Source organism: Brachyhypopomus gauderio, chromosome 20 (genome assembly GCF_052324685.1).
Source record: "Brachyhypopomus gauderio isolate BG-103 chromosome 20, BGAUD_0.2, whole genome shotgun sequence".
Taxonomy (NCBI): domain Eukaryota; kingdom Metazoa; phylum Chordata; class Actinopteri; order Gymnotiformes; family Hypopomidae; genus Brachyhypopomus; species Brachyhypopomus gauderio.
Window position 1 is genome coordinate 8,114,174 of NC_135230.1, and position 16,657 is coordinate 8,130,830.

Below are 16,657 nucleotides of genomic sequence, written 5' to 3' on the forward strand. Positions count from 1 at the left end.
TGCATGCATTAAATATGGCGCTTAACTGTTTTGTTAACTAATTATGCTAAAGGGTAGGCAATATGGCACTGGTTTGCTCTTATAAAACAGGATAATCACCATTTGATTATAACCTCACTCTGTGCCATCAAACTTTATAGCTGCATAGTATCTACAGAGGTAGTGTTGACACTGGAGGAAAGCTAACATTTGGTTGGTGGATATCTCTAGTGCTGGATGAGAGCTGTGCTCAGCAGAGTTTAAACAGAGTGGTCTTCAGCCCCTGAAGGGCACGCCTCACCTTTGCTAGTCCAGGGACGTTCTCTCCGGTGGGAGTAGTGATCTCATAGCCAAACAAGTGCTGAGGCTCAACGTGGGCGAATTACACCTCGACCTGCAATGTACTCCCCCACTGAGAGGGAAGGAAAGAGGAGAAAGGCTTATTATGTCTAGCATGTACAAGTCATAAACTCAGTTTGACCTGGAGCATTTACGAAGACAGAAAGAGAAAAGAGGAAAAAACGGGTAGTTTGAGAGAAAGAAAGAAAGGTTTAGCCTAATTCTATCAAGATAATGACTGCCAGACTATGATTTTCAGTTTTTCACGGGATAGAAACATGGTCATAACTGTCGGTCTTCATCACTGTTTTTGACGGTTTTATTAGCTTCTCTGCACCGAGGTATATATAGTACAAAGGCACGCAAGAGTGAATTGAGAATAAATCTATATAATTAAAATTACATTTGGCAAAGGAAGGAATTTGCAGTATCCCCATGTTTTGTCGATGGGCCGTTTTGCTTCAGCAGTGAATCTTTTTCAGTTTTGACATATTTGCAAAAGCTCTGTGTACCATTTATGTTCCTTTCTATTTTATTTATTTATTTTGCATGACACAAAGTTCATACAGCCTCAGAAAATCATGCTGTACTCCTCCCGAAGACGTGAACGCAGACACCTCCCGGGAACGCACGAGGCTTGTGACTCGGTGAGCGCTAGCAGCACGAGCTGGCATTGTGCCTCACACACCCCATTAGTTACCACTCGTTTGCAATCATTTTAGGACCAATTTTTGGCCAAAGAGTTTCTTCGAACCGACCCCATGGACACACGTGTCCGTATGCCGCCTGTCCTGTCTCAGCTGCGGTCTTCTTCAGGTGTGGTCTTCTCCAGACAACGTGGATTTAACCTTGTCGCAGTGTTAGCTGAACACCGCAGACGTCGTGAGCCTGTGGGAAGCTGTCTCATAACATTGGAAACCTCATGCTAAAGCCGTGAACAATGTGTAAAAATGGCACCTCAGCTAGCCCTGTCAGGGCTAATGTAGACGCCGCTAGTGAAGAGGGACTATAGTGCATGTGAAACGAGTCAAATTGGCACTCTTTGTGGTTCCAGCAAGCGTTTGTGCCTGTTAGCCTCTTTGAGCCCGTTTTGATGGCGGAATAATTCATTCCAGAGCCACATTCCCCCCATCACATCTGTGGGATCTCTGTCACGCTAAACAAAGTGAGAAAAAAAAGAATGAAAGTATGAATAGAGTGCCGTATTAAACAGAGAAGGTGAGAGAGAGGGGGAGAGAGGAGAGAAAATGAGGTGTATTCTCTTTGAGCACCAGGCTTGGTTAAAATTTCTCCAGCATCATGCCTGAAAGGAATTAGAAATTCATGCGATGCATTGACTGTCGCGGGTACTGACAGATGAAATAAATGAGCAGCACATTCTAACGATCAGGGTGTGTGTGTGTGTGTGTGTGTTCTATCTAAGCCTGCAGAATATCAAGGAGAAATCACACTTAATGCTGTGTTAATAACCTTTAACAGTGTTAATAGACTGCGTCAGACCAAAATCCAATGCCCCTTTCAGCATCACAAAAGTAGCTTTATTCTTGCGAGACAAGAACGCGGTGCCGGCGTCATTATCAATCCAGATGTCTAAGCAGAATGTTTTGCCAACGTAATACGCGAGCGCGCGTGAAAACATGCCTTCACCGGGAGCGCCAAAGCTCGCAGCGCAAGAAAGCAGTTCGCTCGGTGCGAGTCGATCCATCTCAGAAAGTGTTCACCTCGCCCGAGCACCGTGGCGCATTTTGCCGGGAAACAAAAAGACGTTTCGCGCGTGCTGCCCCAGCCCCTCCCCCCTCCCCTCGCGTCGCTCTCAAACTCAAACTCGTTCTTATTATGACGCTCAATTGAATTCTAGAACGTTAGCCCTCGCGGTCAAACGTGGAGCGAGGCCCAATCTCCTTTGATCTTTCCCCTTGCATGTTGGAGACTTTCTCCGCCGTTAATTGGTTTGGAATTCACTCAGAGGGACTCGTGTATTTTAACACGGATAAAGAAGCCGTCGGTCCACAATGTGGCTGTTACTCCGCCTTATCTGCCTTCGCCTTTGATGTGGTTATTAGGCTGATAATTGATAGACTGATGGATGTTTTAGCTGCGAACATGGTGAACAAATACATTTAAATAAAAGCACATTATACGCCGTGTGACATCCTCCGAGGCATAAGAGGTTTTCCCATTAATTTTTCGAGGGGGGAAATTCACTTTAGTAATTTGTATGATGTGGAAGGCTAATTTTGTATTCAAATACTTTTTGTTTTAACCTTTAAAATTAGAACAGGAATGAGCAAAGTAATCAATAAAGACAAGGATTGTGAAATATTTAACCTAATGGTACGTAGGCTGTATAACTCAATACTGGAGGCTTTTCTATTTAAGGTATTGCCAGAAATAAACGATGTGCCCACTCTGAGAGATTAAGATGAGGCTGGCAACTGTCCATCACATTATGGAAATGGCGTTTCAGAGCGACGGAACCAGTACGAAGCCCCGCGTATCCGGAGCAGAGCGCACCGCACAGTTCACTGCCCTGCCAAATACCCCGAGAGTGGCGGAGTCAGCTACCTTCAAACTGAACTTCTTTCACACCAGTATTCACATACATTTTATACTCCCTGTGCTATTTGTACCGATTAGCTTTTAGATGTCGCTCTTGGCGTAGTGTTTGTGTTTTGTGCATCGTCTTCAGTAGGACTGCGGAACCGCTGCCTCTCAGCGAGGCGCGGGTCGGTTCTGAGCTCACGCAGGCGCAGGCGCAGGCGCGCAGTGTCGTCCTCCAACAGAGCTCTCTCCTCCCCGCTGGCTTCCTTTACATAACCGCGTGCTTTGTAAAAAAAAAAGCCTTCGGTGCGTGTTGGAGCGCACATCGCGCGCCGCCGGGTCACGGCTCGATTCCGCAGCGCGCGCGCTCTCGCGGCGCTCCTCGCTCCTCGCGGTGGCGGGTGCCGCGGGGCCGAATCACTGCCTCGCGGAAAGGCCGCGGGAGGGATCCGCGCGCCGCCACGTCAGGCTCTATCCCGTCACGCCACAGGGGAATCTCCGCTCGTGCGCTCTTGCTCGCGCCTGGGCTGAACTGATGCGCGTCACTGCCGCTTGGCTTGAGCCGCCGTCTACCTGAGTGCTTTGTTTACCTGAGTCTCGTCTACTCTGTATTACTAGTTTGATCTAGTTATTTATTTATTTGATGAGCTCCGATCAGTGGTGTGTTTTGGTAAAGGGAAGGGAGTGTAGCAGTATTCAAACATGTTTTTTTGTTTTTTTTTTTGTTTTTTTTTAGTCTGTGGCCATTTTATGTTTGTGACCCTGCATTTGATTTCGATATTTTTCAGAGATGATCTAATTGCATCCTGTGGTGTGTTGATTTTATTGTAACCTTTTTGCAATTTTATGTGATCTTGTTTTAACAAAGCCAATTCAATTGAAATATATTTTGATATTAATAATCTCACACACACATGTACACACATTCCTCTTTAATACTTGTTTTTCCTGCTAATTGTGTTTTTTGCTTCTCTTAGCAAGTAATGGCAAATTCAAGTTTCATAAGAAAGGTTTGTACTGTAGCAAATAAGAATGAACACGTTGACATAACAATTTGGCACCAGTCAGCTGGAGATGACATATCTGCATGTCATCTGTCCTGTAAGTCTGCTCCCCCCGACCCCCACCCACACCGCCCAACCCCCACCCACACCGCCCATTGTTTATCTTATAACCTGCAATCTGTGTGAGATGACAAACCCCGCCCTGCTCGTCCGTAAGCCCGAGCGCAAACGGACTGTCACTCACGTTACCACAACTGCAGTTGTCATTCCGTCTCCCTGGCATCCCTCAGCGTGTCAGACAGTAATGTGACTGCGCTCACACCTCCTGTCAGGTGACATCATATATATTACCCACAGTATCATTTACTGACAGCTAACTGAGATCAGTCCCCTCTGCACAGTCGCAAGCCCACAGGCCAGAATCCACGTCTCCGAAAGCAAGCTATAGCACAGTTCTGATAGCACGGGTCTAACGTCTGGGTACTGGGTCGCACTATCGTTCTTCTGGGCGTGTTTTCCTTTATTTTTTTTTCAAATGTAATTTCTTCGAAGGCTTTTTTTTTATATACTCTGGCATTTTGTGGATGGATGCTCCCTGTCACAGCACGTTTGACAGGACCCCGGTGTGAAAAGCAGGACATAATTAAGGGGGAGAGAGAAGTGACTAGGTGTTTGTCAGTGAGCACTGCCAAACTTTTGTGCATGCGAGTGTGACTGTGTCTTCATCTCTCAGGAGAAACCTGGTGACACAGAGGTGCCTGTGGGGAGGACTTCCTCCTTTGAGATAAAGGAGAAGTTTAGCAGAATCTCTTAAGGTGGAAGACATTGCAACACATCTGATACGAATATAATGCTAACATAAATTTAACTGTAATGTATATTGTTAAGTGGAGGCAAAAGCTTGTTTGAATGCCGTGCTCTCTTGCACACAAGTCACATGACAGTCCCAGAATCCTTTGTTCTACCACCGACCATCCTCACTTGGTGCCCGAGATCAGAACAGCCCTGACTGATAATAATCCACACTGGACAGATTCTACACACACTGTGTCAAAAGTGACAGAGTGAGACGGTTGCTACTACTTCATCCACTACAAAATCCCACCATTCCTCAGATTATGGTGTTGTGGTCTTCGTTGTGCTCCAGTGGCACGGTACAGGTGGGGAGAGGAAGAGGAGGGGGGAAAAAGAGAGAGGGGGAAGAGATAAGGAGGTGAGAGAGAGCAGAGAGAGGGAAGAAAGGAGATGGAGGGAGAAGAAGGAGAGAGAGAGCGAGAGCAGATGCATAGAAAGAGCGGGGAGACAGACCAGAGAGAGTGAGCAGAGAAAGAGTGAGAGTGCAGAAAGTGTGAGAGAGAGAAAGAAAGAGCAGAAGACTTTAACTTTTATCTTCCACTTTGGCTCTGCTGTCTCCACTGCACACAGTCAGATAGAATTTGATTCGGTCGACTTGCTAGAAAAGAGCCCGCGAAGGGCCCCAGTGCACCCTGGGAGAGACAGAAATGTGGGCAGCAAGAGACACTCTTTATGCTACTTTTTATGTGTGCTTTTTTTTTCTTCTTTCGCTGCTTTTTTAGAACAACATCAATACACATATAAGCAAATTGGTGGGAGACAGGCAGTCAAAAGTATTGTGGTGAGAAGACTGTAGACTCGCTTCTCCTTTATCATGGAAGGTTCACTCTCCCACAGTGTCCTTTACAAGCAAACCCCAGGTGTCCTGTTAGCTGGGGGCTTCGTTTAATGAAGGGACCAGCTAAACTTTACGTTTACACGCAATAAATCAGCAGGGTTTCTCCAAAATGACCACACTGTCTCCAGGTTAATAAGAGTTCATAAAGGCTCAATGTAATGTCCTGTAAAAATAAATACATTAAATAAATGTCCTGTAAAATCATCTTAAACAAGAATGTGTTTGCATCCTGGCCATCTGATGGAAGGCTCTGGCAGTTCTCAACATGCAGTCTCTAAAAACCAGAATGTAGCAACACGTCGTTGGGGGCGCTTGTTTCCATAGTAACATTCTCCTCAAGACTTAAACTAGTGAAGTCAACAACTTGTATATAAAAAAAAAAATCTCAAATGATGTTTGATTTGAGAAAGCAAACTGATGTGTGTCCAGATGCTGAACATGTTTATTAATTTACCAGTTTATATACAGTATATATATATAGCAACAGCCCCATTGTTTGAAAGGTCAACAACTTTAGAATTAAGACTTAAGAATTAAATTTAAAAAATATATTAAAGTGAATCAGGTATGATATTAATCCATTAATAAAACCTTAATCATAACACCCATTGTTCGAGTACAGTGATGTGTTCCAGGGGGTAACAATTTTAAAAACGTTCAATAAACGTGACTTTTCTAGCGATTAACTAAAAGTTCAACAAATTTCAGGTTGCTACTTAATTATCTCTCTTGTTTCAGCTAATTAGTTTTACATCCTGTCCATTTTTATTAATCTTTAGGGACTGCAGGAGCAAGCATTGCCTGTTATTACAATTTTAAAGAGATGAATCAATCACAGAAAGGTCTGGTAGCTTGTGTTTTCTGACATACCTCTGGGCCATGTCGATTTAATTAAAATTTAACCAGATAAGTACTCACATTTCACTTTAATGAGCGTTTGAATTCACATTGATTTTAATTACAAGTCCTTTGGGCAATGTTCAGCTCTTCACTTTGTGGGTGAGCTGGTCAGAAAAGACTGATTTGAGGCCAGTTAACCAACTAATGTTCTAATGGTTAATGCTGGTGCTTGAACCAGGGAGACTGGTTTGAGGTCAGCACAAATGGAAAACATGGGGTCAGAATGAGGTGTACGAAAAATAACAGAAGAGTTAAAATGTTCTAAAGACAGAGAAGCTGATTCCTTACCTGTGTGGAATACCAGTCAGTTAATGGGGGCTTTCAAACAAACCATTAGATACTCATACTACCCCTTGGTGTAAGCTGACTGTTGATACTATACTATGGCTGGGAGCAAGAACTGCTAATTATGAAATCTGAAGGCTTTATAGATTTTGGACCCTGGGAGCTTCACAGAACTCATTTGACTAATTTTAAAGTTTGCATACTATGCCATGTGGTGAATTTTAATCATAGTATATGTCTTACCACACCACACGTCCCCGTCTTACCACACCACACATGTCTTACCACATTCTTAACTCTTCTCTGACTGTTCATTGCCAAATGTGTAGGATGTCTTTAGTTTTCAGTTATTGGTGGTGTTATTGGTAGGTGCTTTGTGTTGAATGCTCACTCACTGTGCCAGTACCATTGGACTAGTGAATCAGACCCGACACGAGCTGACATGAGAAAGCTAGCCTGCTCCACCCCTCACGCATTAGCACCACCATCTCTGTTTGATCTCTCTAGGTGCCCTGTATGGACTTTTTAAAGGTCTTTTGTAAGGTCTCTGTGTGGCGTCTGTAAGATATTTGTATGGTATTTGGGTCTCTATAAGGTCTCTTATGTTTTCTATAAGGTCTCTGTATGGTTCCTGTAACGTCTCTATGGTTTCTGTATGGTCCGATTAAGGTCTCTATGGTTTCTGTAAGGTCTCTGTGTGGTCCCTGTAAGGTCTCTATGGTTTCTGTATGGTCCCTGTAAGGTCTCTATGGTTTCTGTAAGGTCTCTGTATGGTCCCTGTAAAGTCTCTATGGTTTCTGTAAGGTCTCTGTATGGTCCCTGTAACGTCTCTATGGTTTCTGTAAGGTCTCTGTATGGTCCCTTTAAAGTCTCTATGGTTTCTGTAAGGTCTCTGTATGGTCACTGTAACGTCTCTATGGTTTCTGTATGGTCCCTGTAATGTCCCTATGGTTTCTGTAAGGTCTCTGTATGGACCCTGTAAGGTCTCTATGGTTTCTGTATGGTCTCTGTATGGTCCGTGTAACGTCTCTATGGTTTCTGTAAGGTCTCTGTGTGGTCCCTGTAAGGTCTCTATGGTTTCGGTATGGTCTCTGTGTGGTCCCTGTAAGGTCTCTATGGTTTCGGTATGGTCTCTGTGTGGTTCCTGTAAGGTCTCTATGGTTTTGGTAAGGTCTCTGTGTGGTTCCTGTAAGGTCTCTATGGTTTCGGTAAGGTCTCTTTGTGGTCCCTGTAAGGTCTCTATGGTTTCGGTAAGGTCTCTGTATGGTCTCTTCTGAGGAGCAGCAGTCTTTTGCTCAGTCAGTTTTGTACTCAGTTGGCAGGATCCATATGAAAAGCTAGAAATAGTAGATCACTGAACGAGTGGGTTAGCGCCTGTGTACCTTTCCTTGTTACTTCATTCATAATCTCATGCCATCTTTCTTGCTTATGATTTGTATGAAGTTTTCAGAGAGCTCATATTGGCCCCATATTGGGGCACATTACTCATATTGGCTGTTTCGTATAACTTCACAGTAGGTGTAAAAAACCTCTTCCTGAGAATTGAGCTTTTCTTAAACTTTGTGATCTGCCCAATAAATTATCAGTTATCTGACCATGCAGGGAAGGAAGCAAAATGCTGGCCATGACTGATAATGATACCTTATTCTGAAACAAAATTAAACTTCACACACTCCACAAAGGCCACTCGGACCACTCTGAAAATCTACCTCTAAAACAAAATGACAAAATATGAGTCCTGAACCTTGAATGCTACATTTGCAAAATAAAAAAAAAAATAATAAAATAAATAATAATACAGATTTGCTTTTTTGTGTGTTTCACTAAAAGGCTGTGTGATGGCTGGCAATGTAATGACATGTCAAAAAATAGATTACTGTACAAAAAAACCTTTTCTTTATTAAAAAACGGTGTCAGAAGGCTCCTTAGGGCTTGTGTTGGAAATGACAAACCAATACAAATATAATCTAGTGCTTCGTTCACTGAGTTCCAACCAAGTAAAATGTTGGAGTTCCTCTCTGTGGGGGTAGACAGTATGTGTGAATGTGTGTAATTGGGCATGTTCTTTATTAATTTTTAAGGAGATATCTAACTTGCTTCAATCACAGTCACACATGTTCAGACAGCCTTACACAATTTTGGAAACCCATATGCATCTCACCCATATCACTGGTTCTTTAGTCCACACTCCGTTCTGGAATAATTGCCTCACAGAAATTGTTTCCATCTTTCCTCATATGGCATGCTGTATTTATGGAAGCAAAAACTTTTAAGTTCGAATAGCTTTCAATACTTGTCCAAGACCAGCTTGGCAGTCTGCTATTTAATAGATAATGTAATGGTTTGAGCAAAAGCACCTGTTCATAGACCAGCCAAGTTTCGGTTTCAGAACAGAGATACCGTTAAAGCCACTGACTTCAGGCTGTGTAATACCAAAGCTATTGCTGTAATTATTTTGTGCATTGCAGAGGCCGAAAACCAAATAATGTTTCCATAATCAGTGCATACAAGTTGCAATTGCTGTGTCATTTGCAGTGTGTGTTTGTGCGTGTTTGCATGCGCGGCGTGTGTGTGTGTTTCCTGACCAACATTTTGGGTCAATCCCAAAACCTAGTGAGCTTATAAGCTATAGTAGGAATTGTTTATGTAGGCAGCTGTTTAAGTAAGCAGCATTCTAACTGACATCTATCCTCATAAAGAAGATTATTGAGACACTCTAGTATAGCGTATGCTACCCTTGTTTATTTACCTCCGTTTCTAAGGTTCCTCGGCTTTTCAGCACCGATGGATTCTCCTCTTCCCATTTTTATCGCGATTTGAACTGTCGCATAAGATAAGCTACTTGTTTGTTCTAAGAGGGTGTTAGCTATCCACAACAGCTTGAGGCTTAAAACTCCGCTAGCATCAATGCATATTTAAGGTGTTTAAGAATTAGGACAACCTACGCTTCAGGAGCGCACACACTATGACGTGAAACGCTGTCTATGACGTCAGATCACTAGATTTGGGACTGACCCGTTTGTGTACAGCGCTCTTAGTAAATACCTCATTCTGGTTGCACACACTTATATCAGGGCTCTCAAGTTTTGGATTTATGTCAGAGTGTGAGAGTTGTTGACGGGGGGTGGCGAACGTGAGTTGTTGAGCGGGGGGGGTTTGTATATCGCGATCGATCGCCAGTGGAGGGCGACATAGATATGGATCGGAGGTAAATAAACTAGATTTTTTTTCTCGCCATGTGAAATCGGAAGTGTGGCGTGTGAGCGTGTGAAGATGGTCAAATGCATGTGTCACACGCTCAATGCGTGAGACTTGAGAGCCCTGCTTATATACATTCTTTGCCCGGAGTAACCACTGAAGTAACACCCTCTCAGACTTTAGCTTCCCAATCTGTTACCCAAACATTAGCCTGTGACGAACTTTACACAAATTAAACATGGCAAATGGCTGGTTTGAAAATGTACCGTATCATTCGCACCAGAAAAACTGAGCTGTTGTAATAAGTAATGTTGTGCCCGAGCACAATGGACCGTCATGTTCGTGTAACGTTGGCGCCTTTGTCATGCTAACGTGTCTAACGGTAGTCAGCCACAGCCGATGACTCACCAATGGACGTTAATCTGACTAATATGTTATTTGCTTTCAGCGTACTTGATCGTTTTGTACAGCAACTACATGTAAAAGGGTTTTATGCTTAGCCGGATGAATATTTTTTTTTGACTGAATCATCCCTTTAAGATGTATAATTCCCTTTCAGAGCTCTTTGCCTAAAGTTCTAGAGCGAGTTCCCCTGCGCGGGTGCCCAAAGCCAGCTTGATAATTAAGTGATGAATTGAGCTTGGCATCTCGATGGGTAGAAAATACGACGCTATTTGAGAGTCATATTTGCCATTGTGCAGTCGGACCAGGGCTTTCTTGGCTTATAAGAAAATAAAGAAACATTTGCAAGTATATGAGATTATTGGAATTTATGGCCTGCGGTCAAATACACTGTAAGCAAATAACATGAGTGAAATTTTTGGGCAGTGTATACTTTAACACGCACTGATTATCGCACACATTAATTAGACCTATATCTTTTGAGGCAGCTAGGGTGATCACTCTCTGTTTCATTAGGTTTATCCATGTTCGGTTGAGTTAACAGGCTGCCTCTGGGGTCACAGTTTGACATTTACAAGTCCTAAGATGTGTTGAATTTGCATTACTGCTAGTTTAAAGGTTTTATTGCCAGTTGCTAACACACTAGTGGACATGTTTTATTAGTGGAATGGCTGTGTGTGTATGCACATATGTATTTACATTATATATATGTGTGTGTGTGTGTGTGTGTGTGTGTGTGTGTGTGTGTGTGTGTGTGTGTGTGTGTGTCTGTCACCGGCCACTTTATTAGGTTCACCTTGGTTGTACCAGGTTGGACCCACTTTTGCCTTCATAACTGCCTTGATCTTTTGTCGCATAGATTCAACAAGGTACTGGAAACATTCCTCAGGATGTCTGGTCCAGGTTGACATGATAGCATCACGCAGTTGCTGCAGATTTGTCGGCTGCACATCCATGATGCGAATCTCCCGTTCCACCACATCCCAAAGGTGCTCTATTGGATTGAGATCTGGTGACTGTGTGGAGGCCAATCGAGTACAGTGAGCTCATTATCGTGTTCAACAAACCAGTCTTAGATGATTCACGCCTTTATGACATGGCGCTTTATCCTGCTGGAAGTAGCCATGAGAAGATGGGTACACTGTGGTCATAAAGGGATGGACATGGTCAGCAACAATACTCAGGTAGACTGTGGCATTGACACAATGCTCAATTGGTACTAATGGGCCCAAAGTGTGCCAGGAAAATATCCCCCACACCATTGCACCACCAGCACCAGCCTAAACCGTTGATACAAGGCAGGATGGATTCATGCTTTCATGTTGTTGATGCCAAATTCTGACCTTACCATCCAAATGTCGCAGCAGAAATCAAGACTCATCAGACCAGGCAACGTTTTTCCAGTCTTCTATTGTCCAATTTTGGGGAGCCTGTGTGAATTGTAGCCTCAGTTTCCTGTTCTTAGCTGACAGACACCCAGTGTGGTCTTCTGCTGCTGTAGCCCATCCGCCTCAAGGTTCGACATGTTGTGTGTTCAGAGATGCTCTTCTGCATGCCACGGTTGTAACGACTGGATATCTGAGTTAGTGTTGCCGTTCTATCAACCAGAACCAGTCTGGTCATTCTCCTCTGACCTCTGGCATCAACAAGGCATTTGCGCCCACAGAACTGCTGCTCACTGGATATTTTCTCTTTTTTGGACCATTCTCTGTAAACCCTAGAGATGGTTGTGTGTGAAAATGAGCAGTTGGGTTGGACCGGTGTACCTAATAACTTATTAAAGTGGCTGGTGTGTGTGTGTGTGTGTGTGTGTGTGTGTAGTTTGTTTGAACAAAATTCCAGGTATTTAACTGAGTATCTACAGTGTACTGTAGTAGATAGTGAAGTGCACAAAGCAACATGCTTTTAGTATGTAGGAGGAGGAACCAGTTTGTGTTAGAAAAGTAGACATTTAGAATTTCATGGAATGTTACGATTCAAAGCGTCAAGAGTGTAGATCAGTTTTTATTTCCTTGGGATTCTTAATTTCATTGCCATGGCAACAGCTGAAAATGCAGACATGTCATTAATGCAAGACATACAGTATTATAGATAGATAGAGATAGATAGATAGATAGATAGATAGATAGATAGATAGATAGATAGATAGATAGATAGATAGATAGATAGATAGATAGAGACCTCAAAACAAGGAGTACTTCACTGCAATTTCTACAGCTTTGAATTTCTCTATGTTTTGTGGAAGAATACTGCATTTACTTCTCTGAACTTGTCACCAGACATTTACCTCAGCGTCTGATTTATCTCCATGTGTGTATAACGGGCAGAGGTGTCAATTCCAGGTTCAGAAAGTAAAAGTCCTCACCAGGATTTTGCTCAAGTCTGCTAGATCTTCTATTTAGTGCAATCCAGGTAAAATTAGTGGAATCAACACAATCCAGGAAGCCTGAGCAAAAATCCTGGTGAGGACTTTTACTTTCTGAACCTGGAATTGACACCTCTGATAACGGGTCCATCCACCCTGTTGCACACACTTATATACCTCAGCGTCTGATTCATCTCCATGTGTGTATAACAGGTCCCTCCACCCTGTTGCACACACTTATATACCTCAGCGTCTGATTAATCTCCATGTGTGTTTAATGGGTCCATACACACTGTTACACACTCTTATATACCTCAGCGTCTGATTCATCTCCATGTGACTATAACGGGTCCATACACCCTGTTACACACTCTTATATACCTCAGCGTCTGATTCATCTCCATGTGACTATAACGGGTCCATACACCCTGTTACACACTCTTATATACCTCAGCGTCTGATTCATCTCCATGTGACTATAACGGGTCCATACACCCTGTTACACACTCTTATATACCTCAGCGTCTGATTTATCTCCATGTGACTATAACGGGTCCATACACCCTGTTACACACTCTTATAGACCTCAGCGTCTGATTAATCTCCATGTGTGTATAACGGGTCCATCCACCCTGTTGCACACACTTATATACATACAGCGTCTGATTCATCTCCATGTGACTATAACGGGTCCATACACCCTGTTACACACTCTTATATACCTCAGCGTCTGATAAATCTCCATGTGTGTATAACGGGTCCATCCACCCTGTTGCACACACTTATATACATACAGCGTCTGATTAATCTCCATGTGTGTGTAACGGGTCCATACACCCTGTTGCACACACTTATATACCTCAGCGTCTGATTCATCTCCATGTGACTATAACGGGTCCATACACCCTGTTACACACTCTTATATACCTCAGCGTCTGATTAATCTCCATGTGTGTATAACGGGTCCATCCACCCTGTTGCACACACTTATATACCTCAGCGTCTGATTAATCTCCATGTGTGTATAATGGGTCCATCCACCCTGTTGCACACACATAGATACATACAGCGTCTGATTAATCTCCATGTGTGTGTAACGGGTCCATCCACCCTGTTGCACACACTTATATACATACAGCGTCTGATTAATCTCCATGTGTGTATAACGGGTCCATACACCCTGTTGCACACTCTTATATACATACAGCGTCTGATTAATCTCCATGTGTGTGTAACGGGTCCATCCACCCTGTTACACACTCTTATATACATACAGCGTCTGATTCTCACACTTGGCCAGCACAGCAGGAGCCCAGCAGGACACTTCAGCACTCAAGAGGTAACATGATTAAAACTCCAGAAAGCAGGAATGGTGTGTGTGTGTGTGTGTGTGTGTGTGTGTGTGTGTGTGTGTGTGTGTGTGTGTGTGTGTGTGTGTGTGTGTGTGTGTGTGTGTGTGTGTGTGTGTGTGTGTGTGTGTGTGTGTGTGCTAGAGAGAGAGAGAGAGAGAGAGAGAAATGCAGAGAACCCAAGAAAGAAAGAGAAACAAGATTTCCAAAATAAAAGCCATTAGTTGATTCATAAGCAGGGAGCCTGCTGTTGCATCCCCCCAAAATTGAGTTCGACACTTTAAATTGGTCTTTGTGGGTATGGAACATTTAGTTATGCTAATAATTTTTCGTTTCACCGTGGTTGCTTAATTAAAGTCCAATGATGGCAATCCAGGTGGAGCATAATTGACATTTCTGGCATTAATTGCAGGTCAGTTGGGGTTTCAGTGAGAAAACCTCGTGCTGAATATAGTGTACCATCATGCCGTGCTGTAGCATTAGATGTGTTCTGTGAATTAAGGTCAGGCTGGTGATGAAGTGTACTAGTTACTCCATTTTATTTTATGAAATTATGTACTGAAAAAATCTTTGGCAGTCTATGTTAGGCATGAGTCACAGTTCAAAAGAGAAGTGTAAATATGGGTTGAGTTGAGCTTGCCCAATTATGCCCCCACCTATGTTAAAATTGTCTTAGAAAAGAAGCTCTGTCAGTGAAAATATTTTTTTGCTATAACAGAGCAAATTCTGAACTCTCAATGGTAAGGTCAGAAGTCACTGCTACTAAATATTTGACACCTGTTGTTACTTTAGGTATCTTGAATACATTTCAAAGAAATTTTGTGGCATTTACAAAACTTTTAGCTATGAATGTTAGAAAACCAAACAACCATGGAGATCCAAGACGCGCACACACACACACACACACACACACACACACACACACACACACTCCATTTACTTCTTTAAATGTTTTTTATTTTATCTGGCACAAAAAAGTTTCATTCATTCATTCATTATTCATTCATTATGTTTCTTGCTCTTTGCATTGCCCTCACCTGATGGCTGTGTGACTGTGGATCACATGTTCTCTATCCTGTAAGGAGGGGCCAAGCCCCCCCCCCCCCCCCCCCCGCCCCCATCTCCATATAACTCCCCCTCCCACATGTCCACATACCCCCCCCACCTCCATATCCCACCTCCACCACCTAGAGGTCCATGGCTTCCCCCAGACTCTCCGGAGCTTCTGGAACTGCTTGTAGAAGCCGTTTTGCTAGGAGCGAGTCAGGGTGGGACGGGTCAAGGACGACTGTCAAACCCCAGTGAGTTTATTCCCCCTTTGTGTCATTTGTGAAATGATTTTTTTTTTTCTACGTCACACAGCGTTCGGGCCCTAATAAGAGGAGGCGTGTGAGCACCTCGGGCAGCGCGACTGGTCATGTTCGTCCTATAAGACGGTTGCCTATTTAACGGCAGGCAGCGCTGACAAGCGGGACTGATGGAATATGCAAATGAGGGCAGTCTTCTCAGCCTATCAGGGCCCTGGACACGAGGCAGTGCCCAGGCTATGGAAATAGCTGCACTTGTCTCGGATGGGGGGTCAAGTGAGGCTGTGGTAGTTGCTGATCATACCTGTCCTCTGTTCACCTGTGGCTTCTGCTGCGCTTTGCACTAGCCAAACATGAGCAACAAGCGTCTGATTAATGTCTTGCAATGCAAGCGTAATCTGTCGGCGATGGCTTATATGTTTGTATTGATGCATTGCGCCACTCCCTTACCGTAAAATGTGCTTTTTACATACATCAGGCTGGTCATGGTGCCATTTTACTTGCATATTTTATTCATCTTGGTTTCTTTAGCGTCCACGTTCCATTAGCTGCTCTCAATGGATCCTGTGGATTGATTTTTAGATCCATTTGCCATTTGTTACTGTAAAGAATGATCACAGGGGTTATTTCAGTAATCTAATTCATAAAACGTCCAGTATACATATTTTTTTGCAGGTACCATAATTATATTCAGTTATATATGCTGTTACGGAGATCATTTTTCTTGCACAGACTCCAGTTAGCATTGATTATTAAGTTTAAGTTTAATGAATGCTTCTGCAGCAGGGTGTAGGGAATGTCCTTTTTCACACTGTGTGTCCTTCTGTGAGTTCAGGTTTTCCTATTAATCAGGGCAGTTCCTCTGAGTTTATCAAAGCAGCACAGATTGGAAAAGTGTGTGTGTGTGTGTGTGTGTGTGTGTGTGTGTGTGTGTGTGTGTGTGTGTGTGTGTGTGTGTGTGTGTGTGTGTGTGTGTGTGTGTGTGTGTTCATGTACGTGTGAGAGAGACAGGTTGGACAGCTAACTTGTCTACTATCAAAGTCCCAGTGTTGTCCGTTATTTAACCCCAAAGGCTGACTTCTCAGAACGCCAGCACCAAAGAGAGCTGCAGATCAAACGACCTTTGCAATCAAGGTTGAGAAATGTCCAGATCAATCACGTCAGAATCAAAGCTTTGGAGGCGGTTCGGAGTGGTGAGCGTGGAATACACAGCAGTAAACAGGATAACACACATGCTCGCTGGAGTCTCTCATCTGGGCTTGGTTTTTGTTTTGTTTTATTTTGTTTTGTTTTGT

At 43.3% G+C, this 16,657-nt stretch overlaps 1 protein-coding gene across 4 annotated transcripts in view; it reads left to right on the forward strand.

Moving 5' to 3' along the window:
• sorcs3a (sortilin related VPS10 domain containing receptor 3a) overlaps positions 1-16,657 on the forward strand; it is a 174,135-nt gene that overhangs the window by 57,433 nt on the left and 100,045 nt on the right. The window lies entirely within an intron of this gene.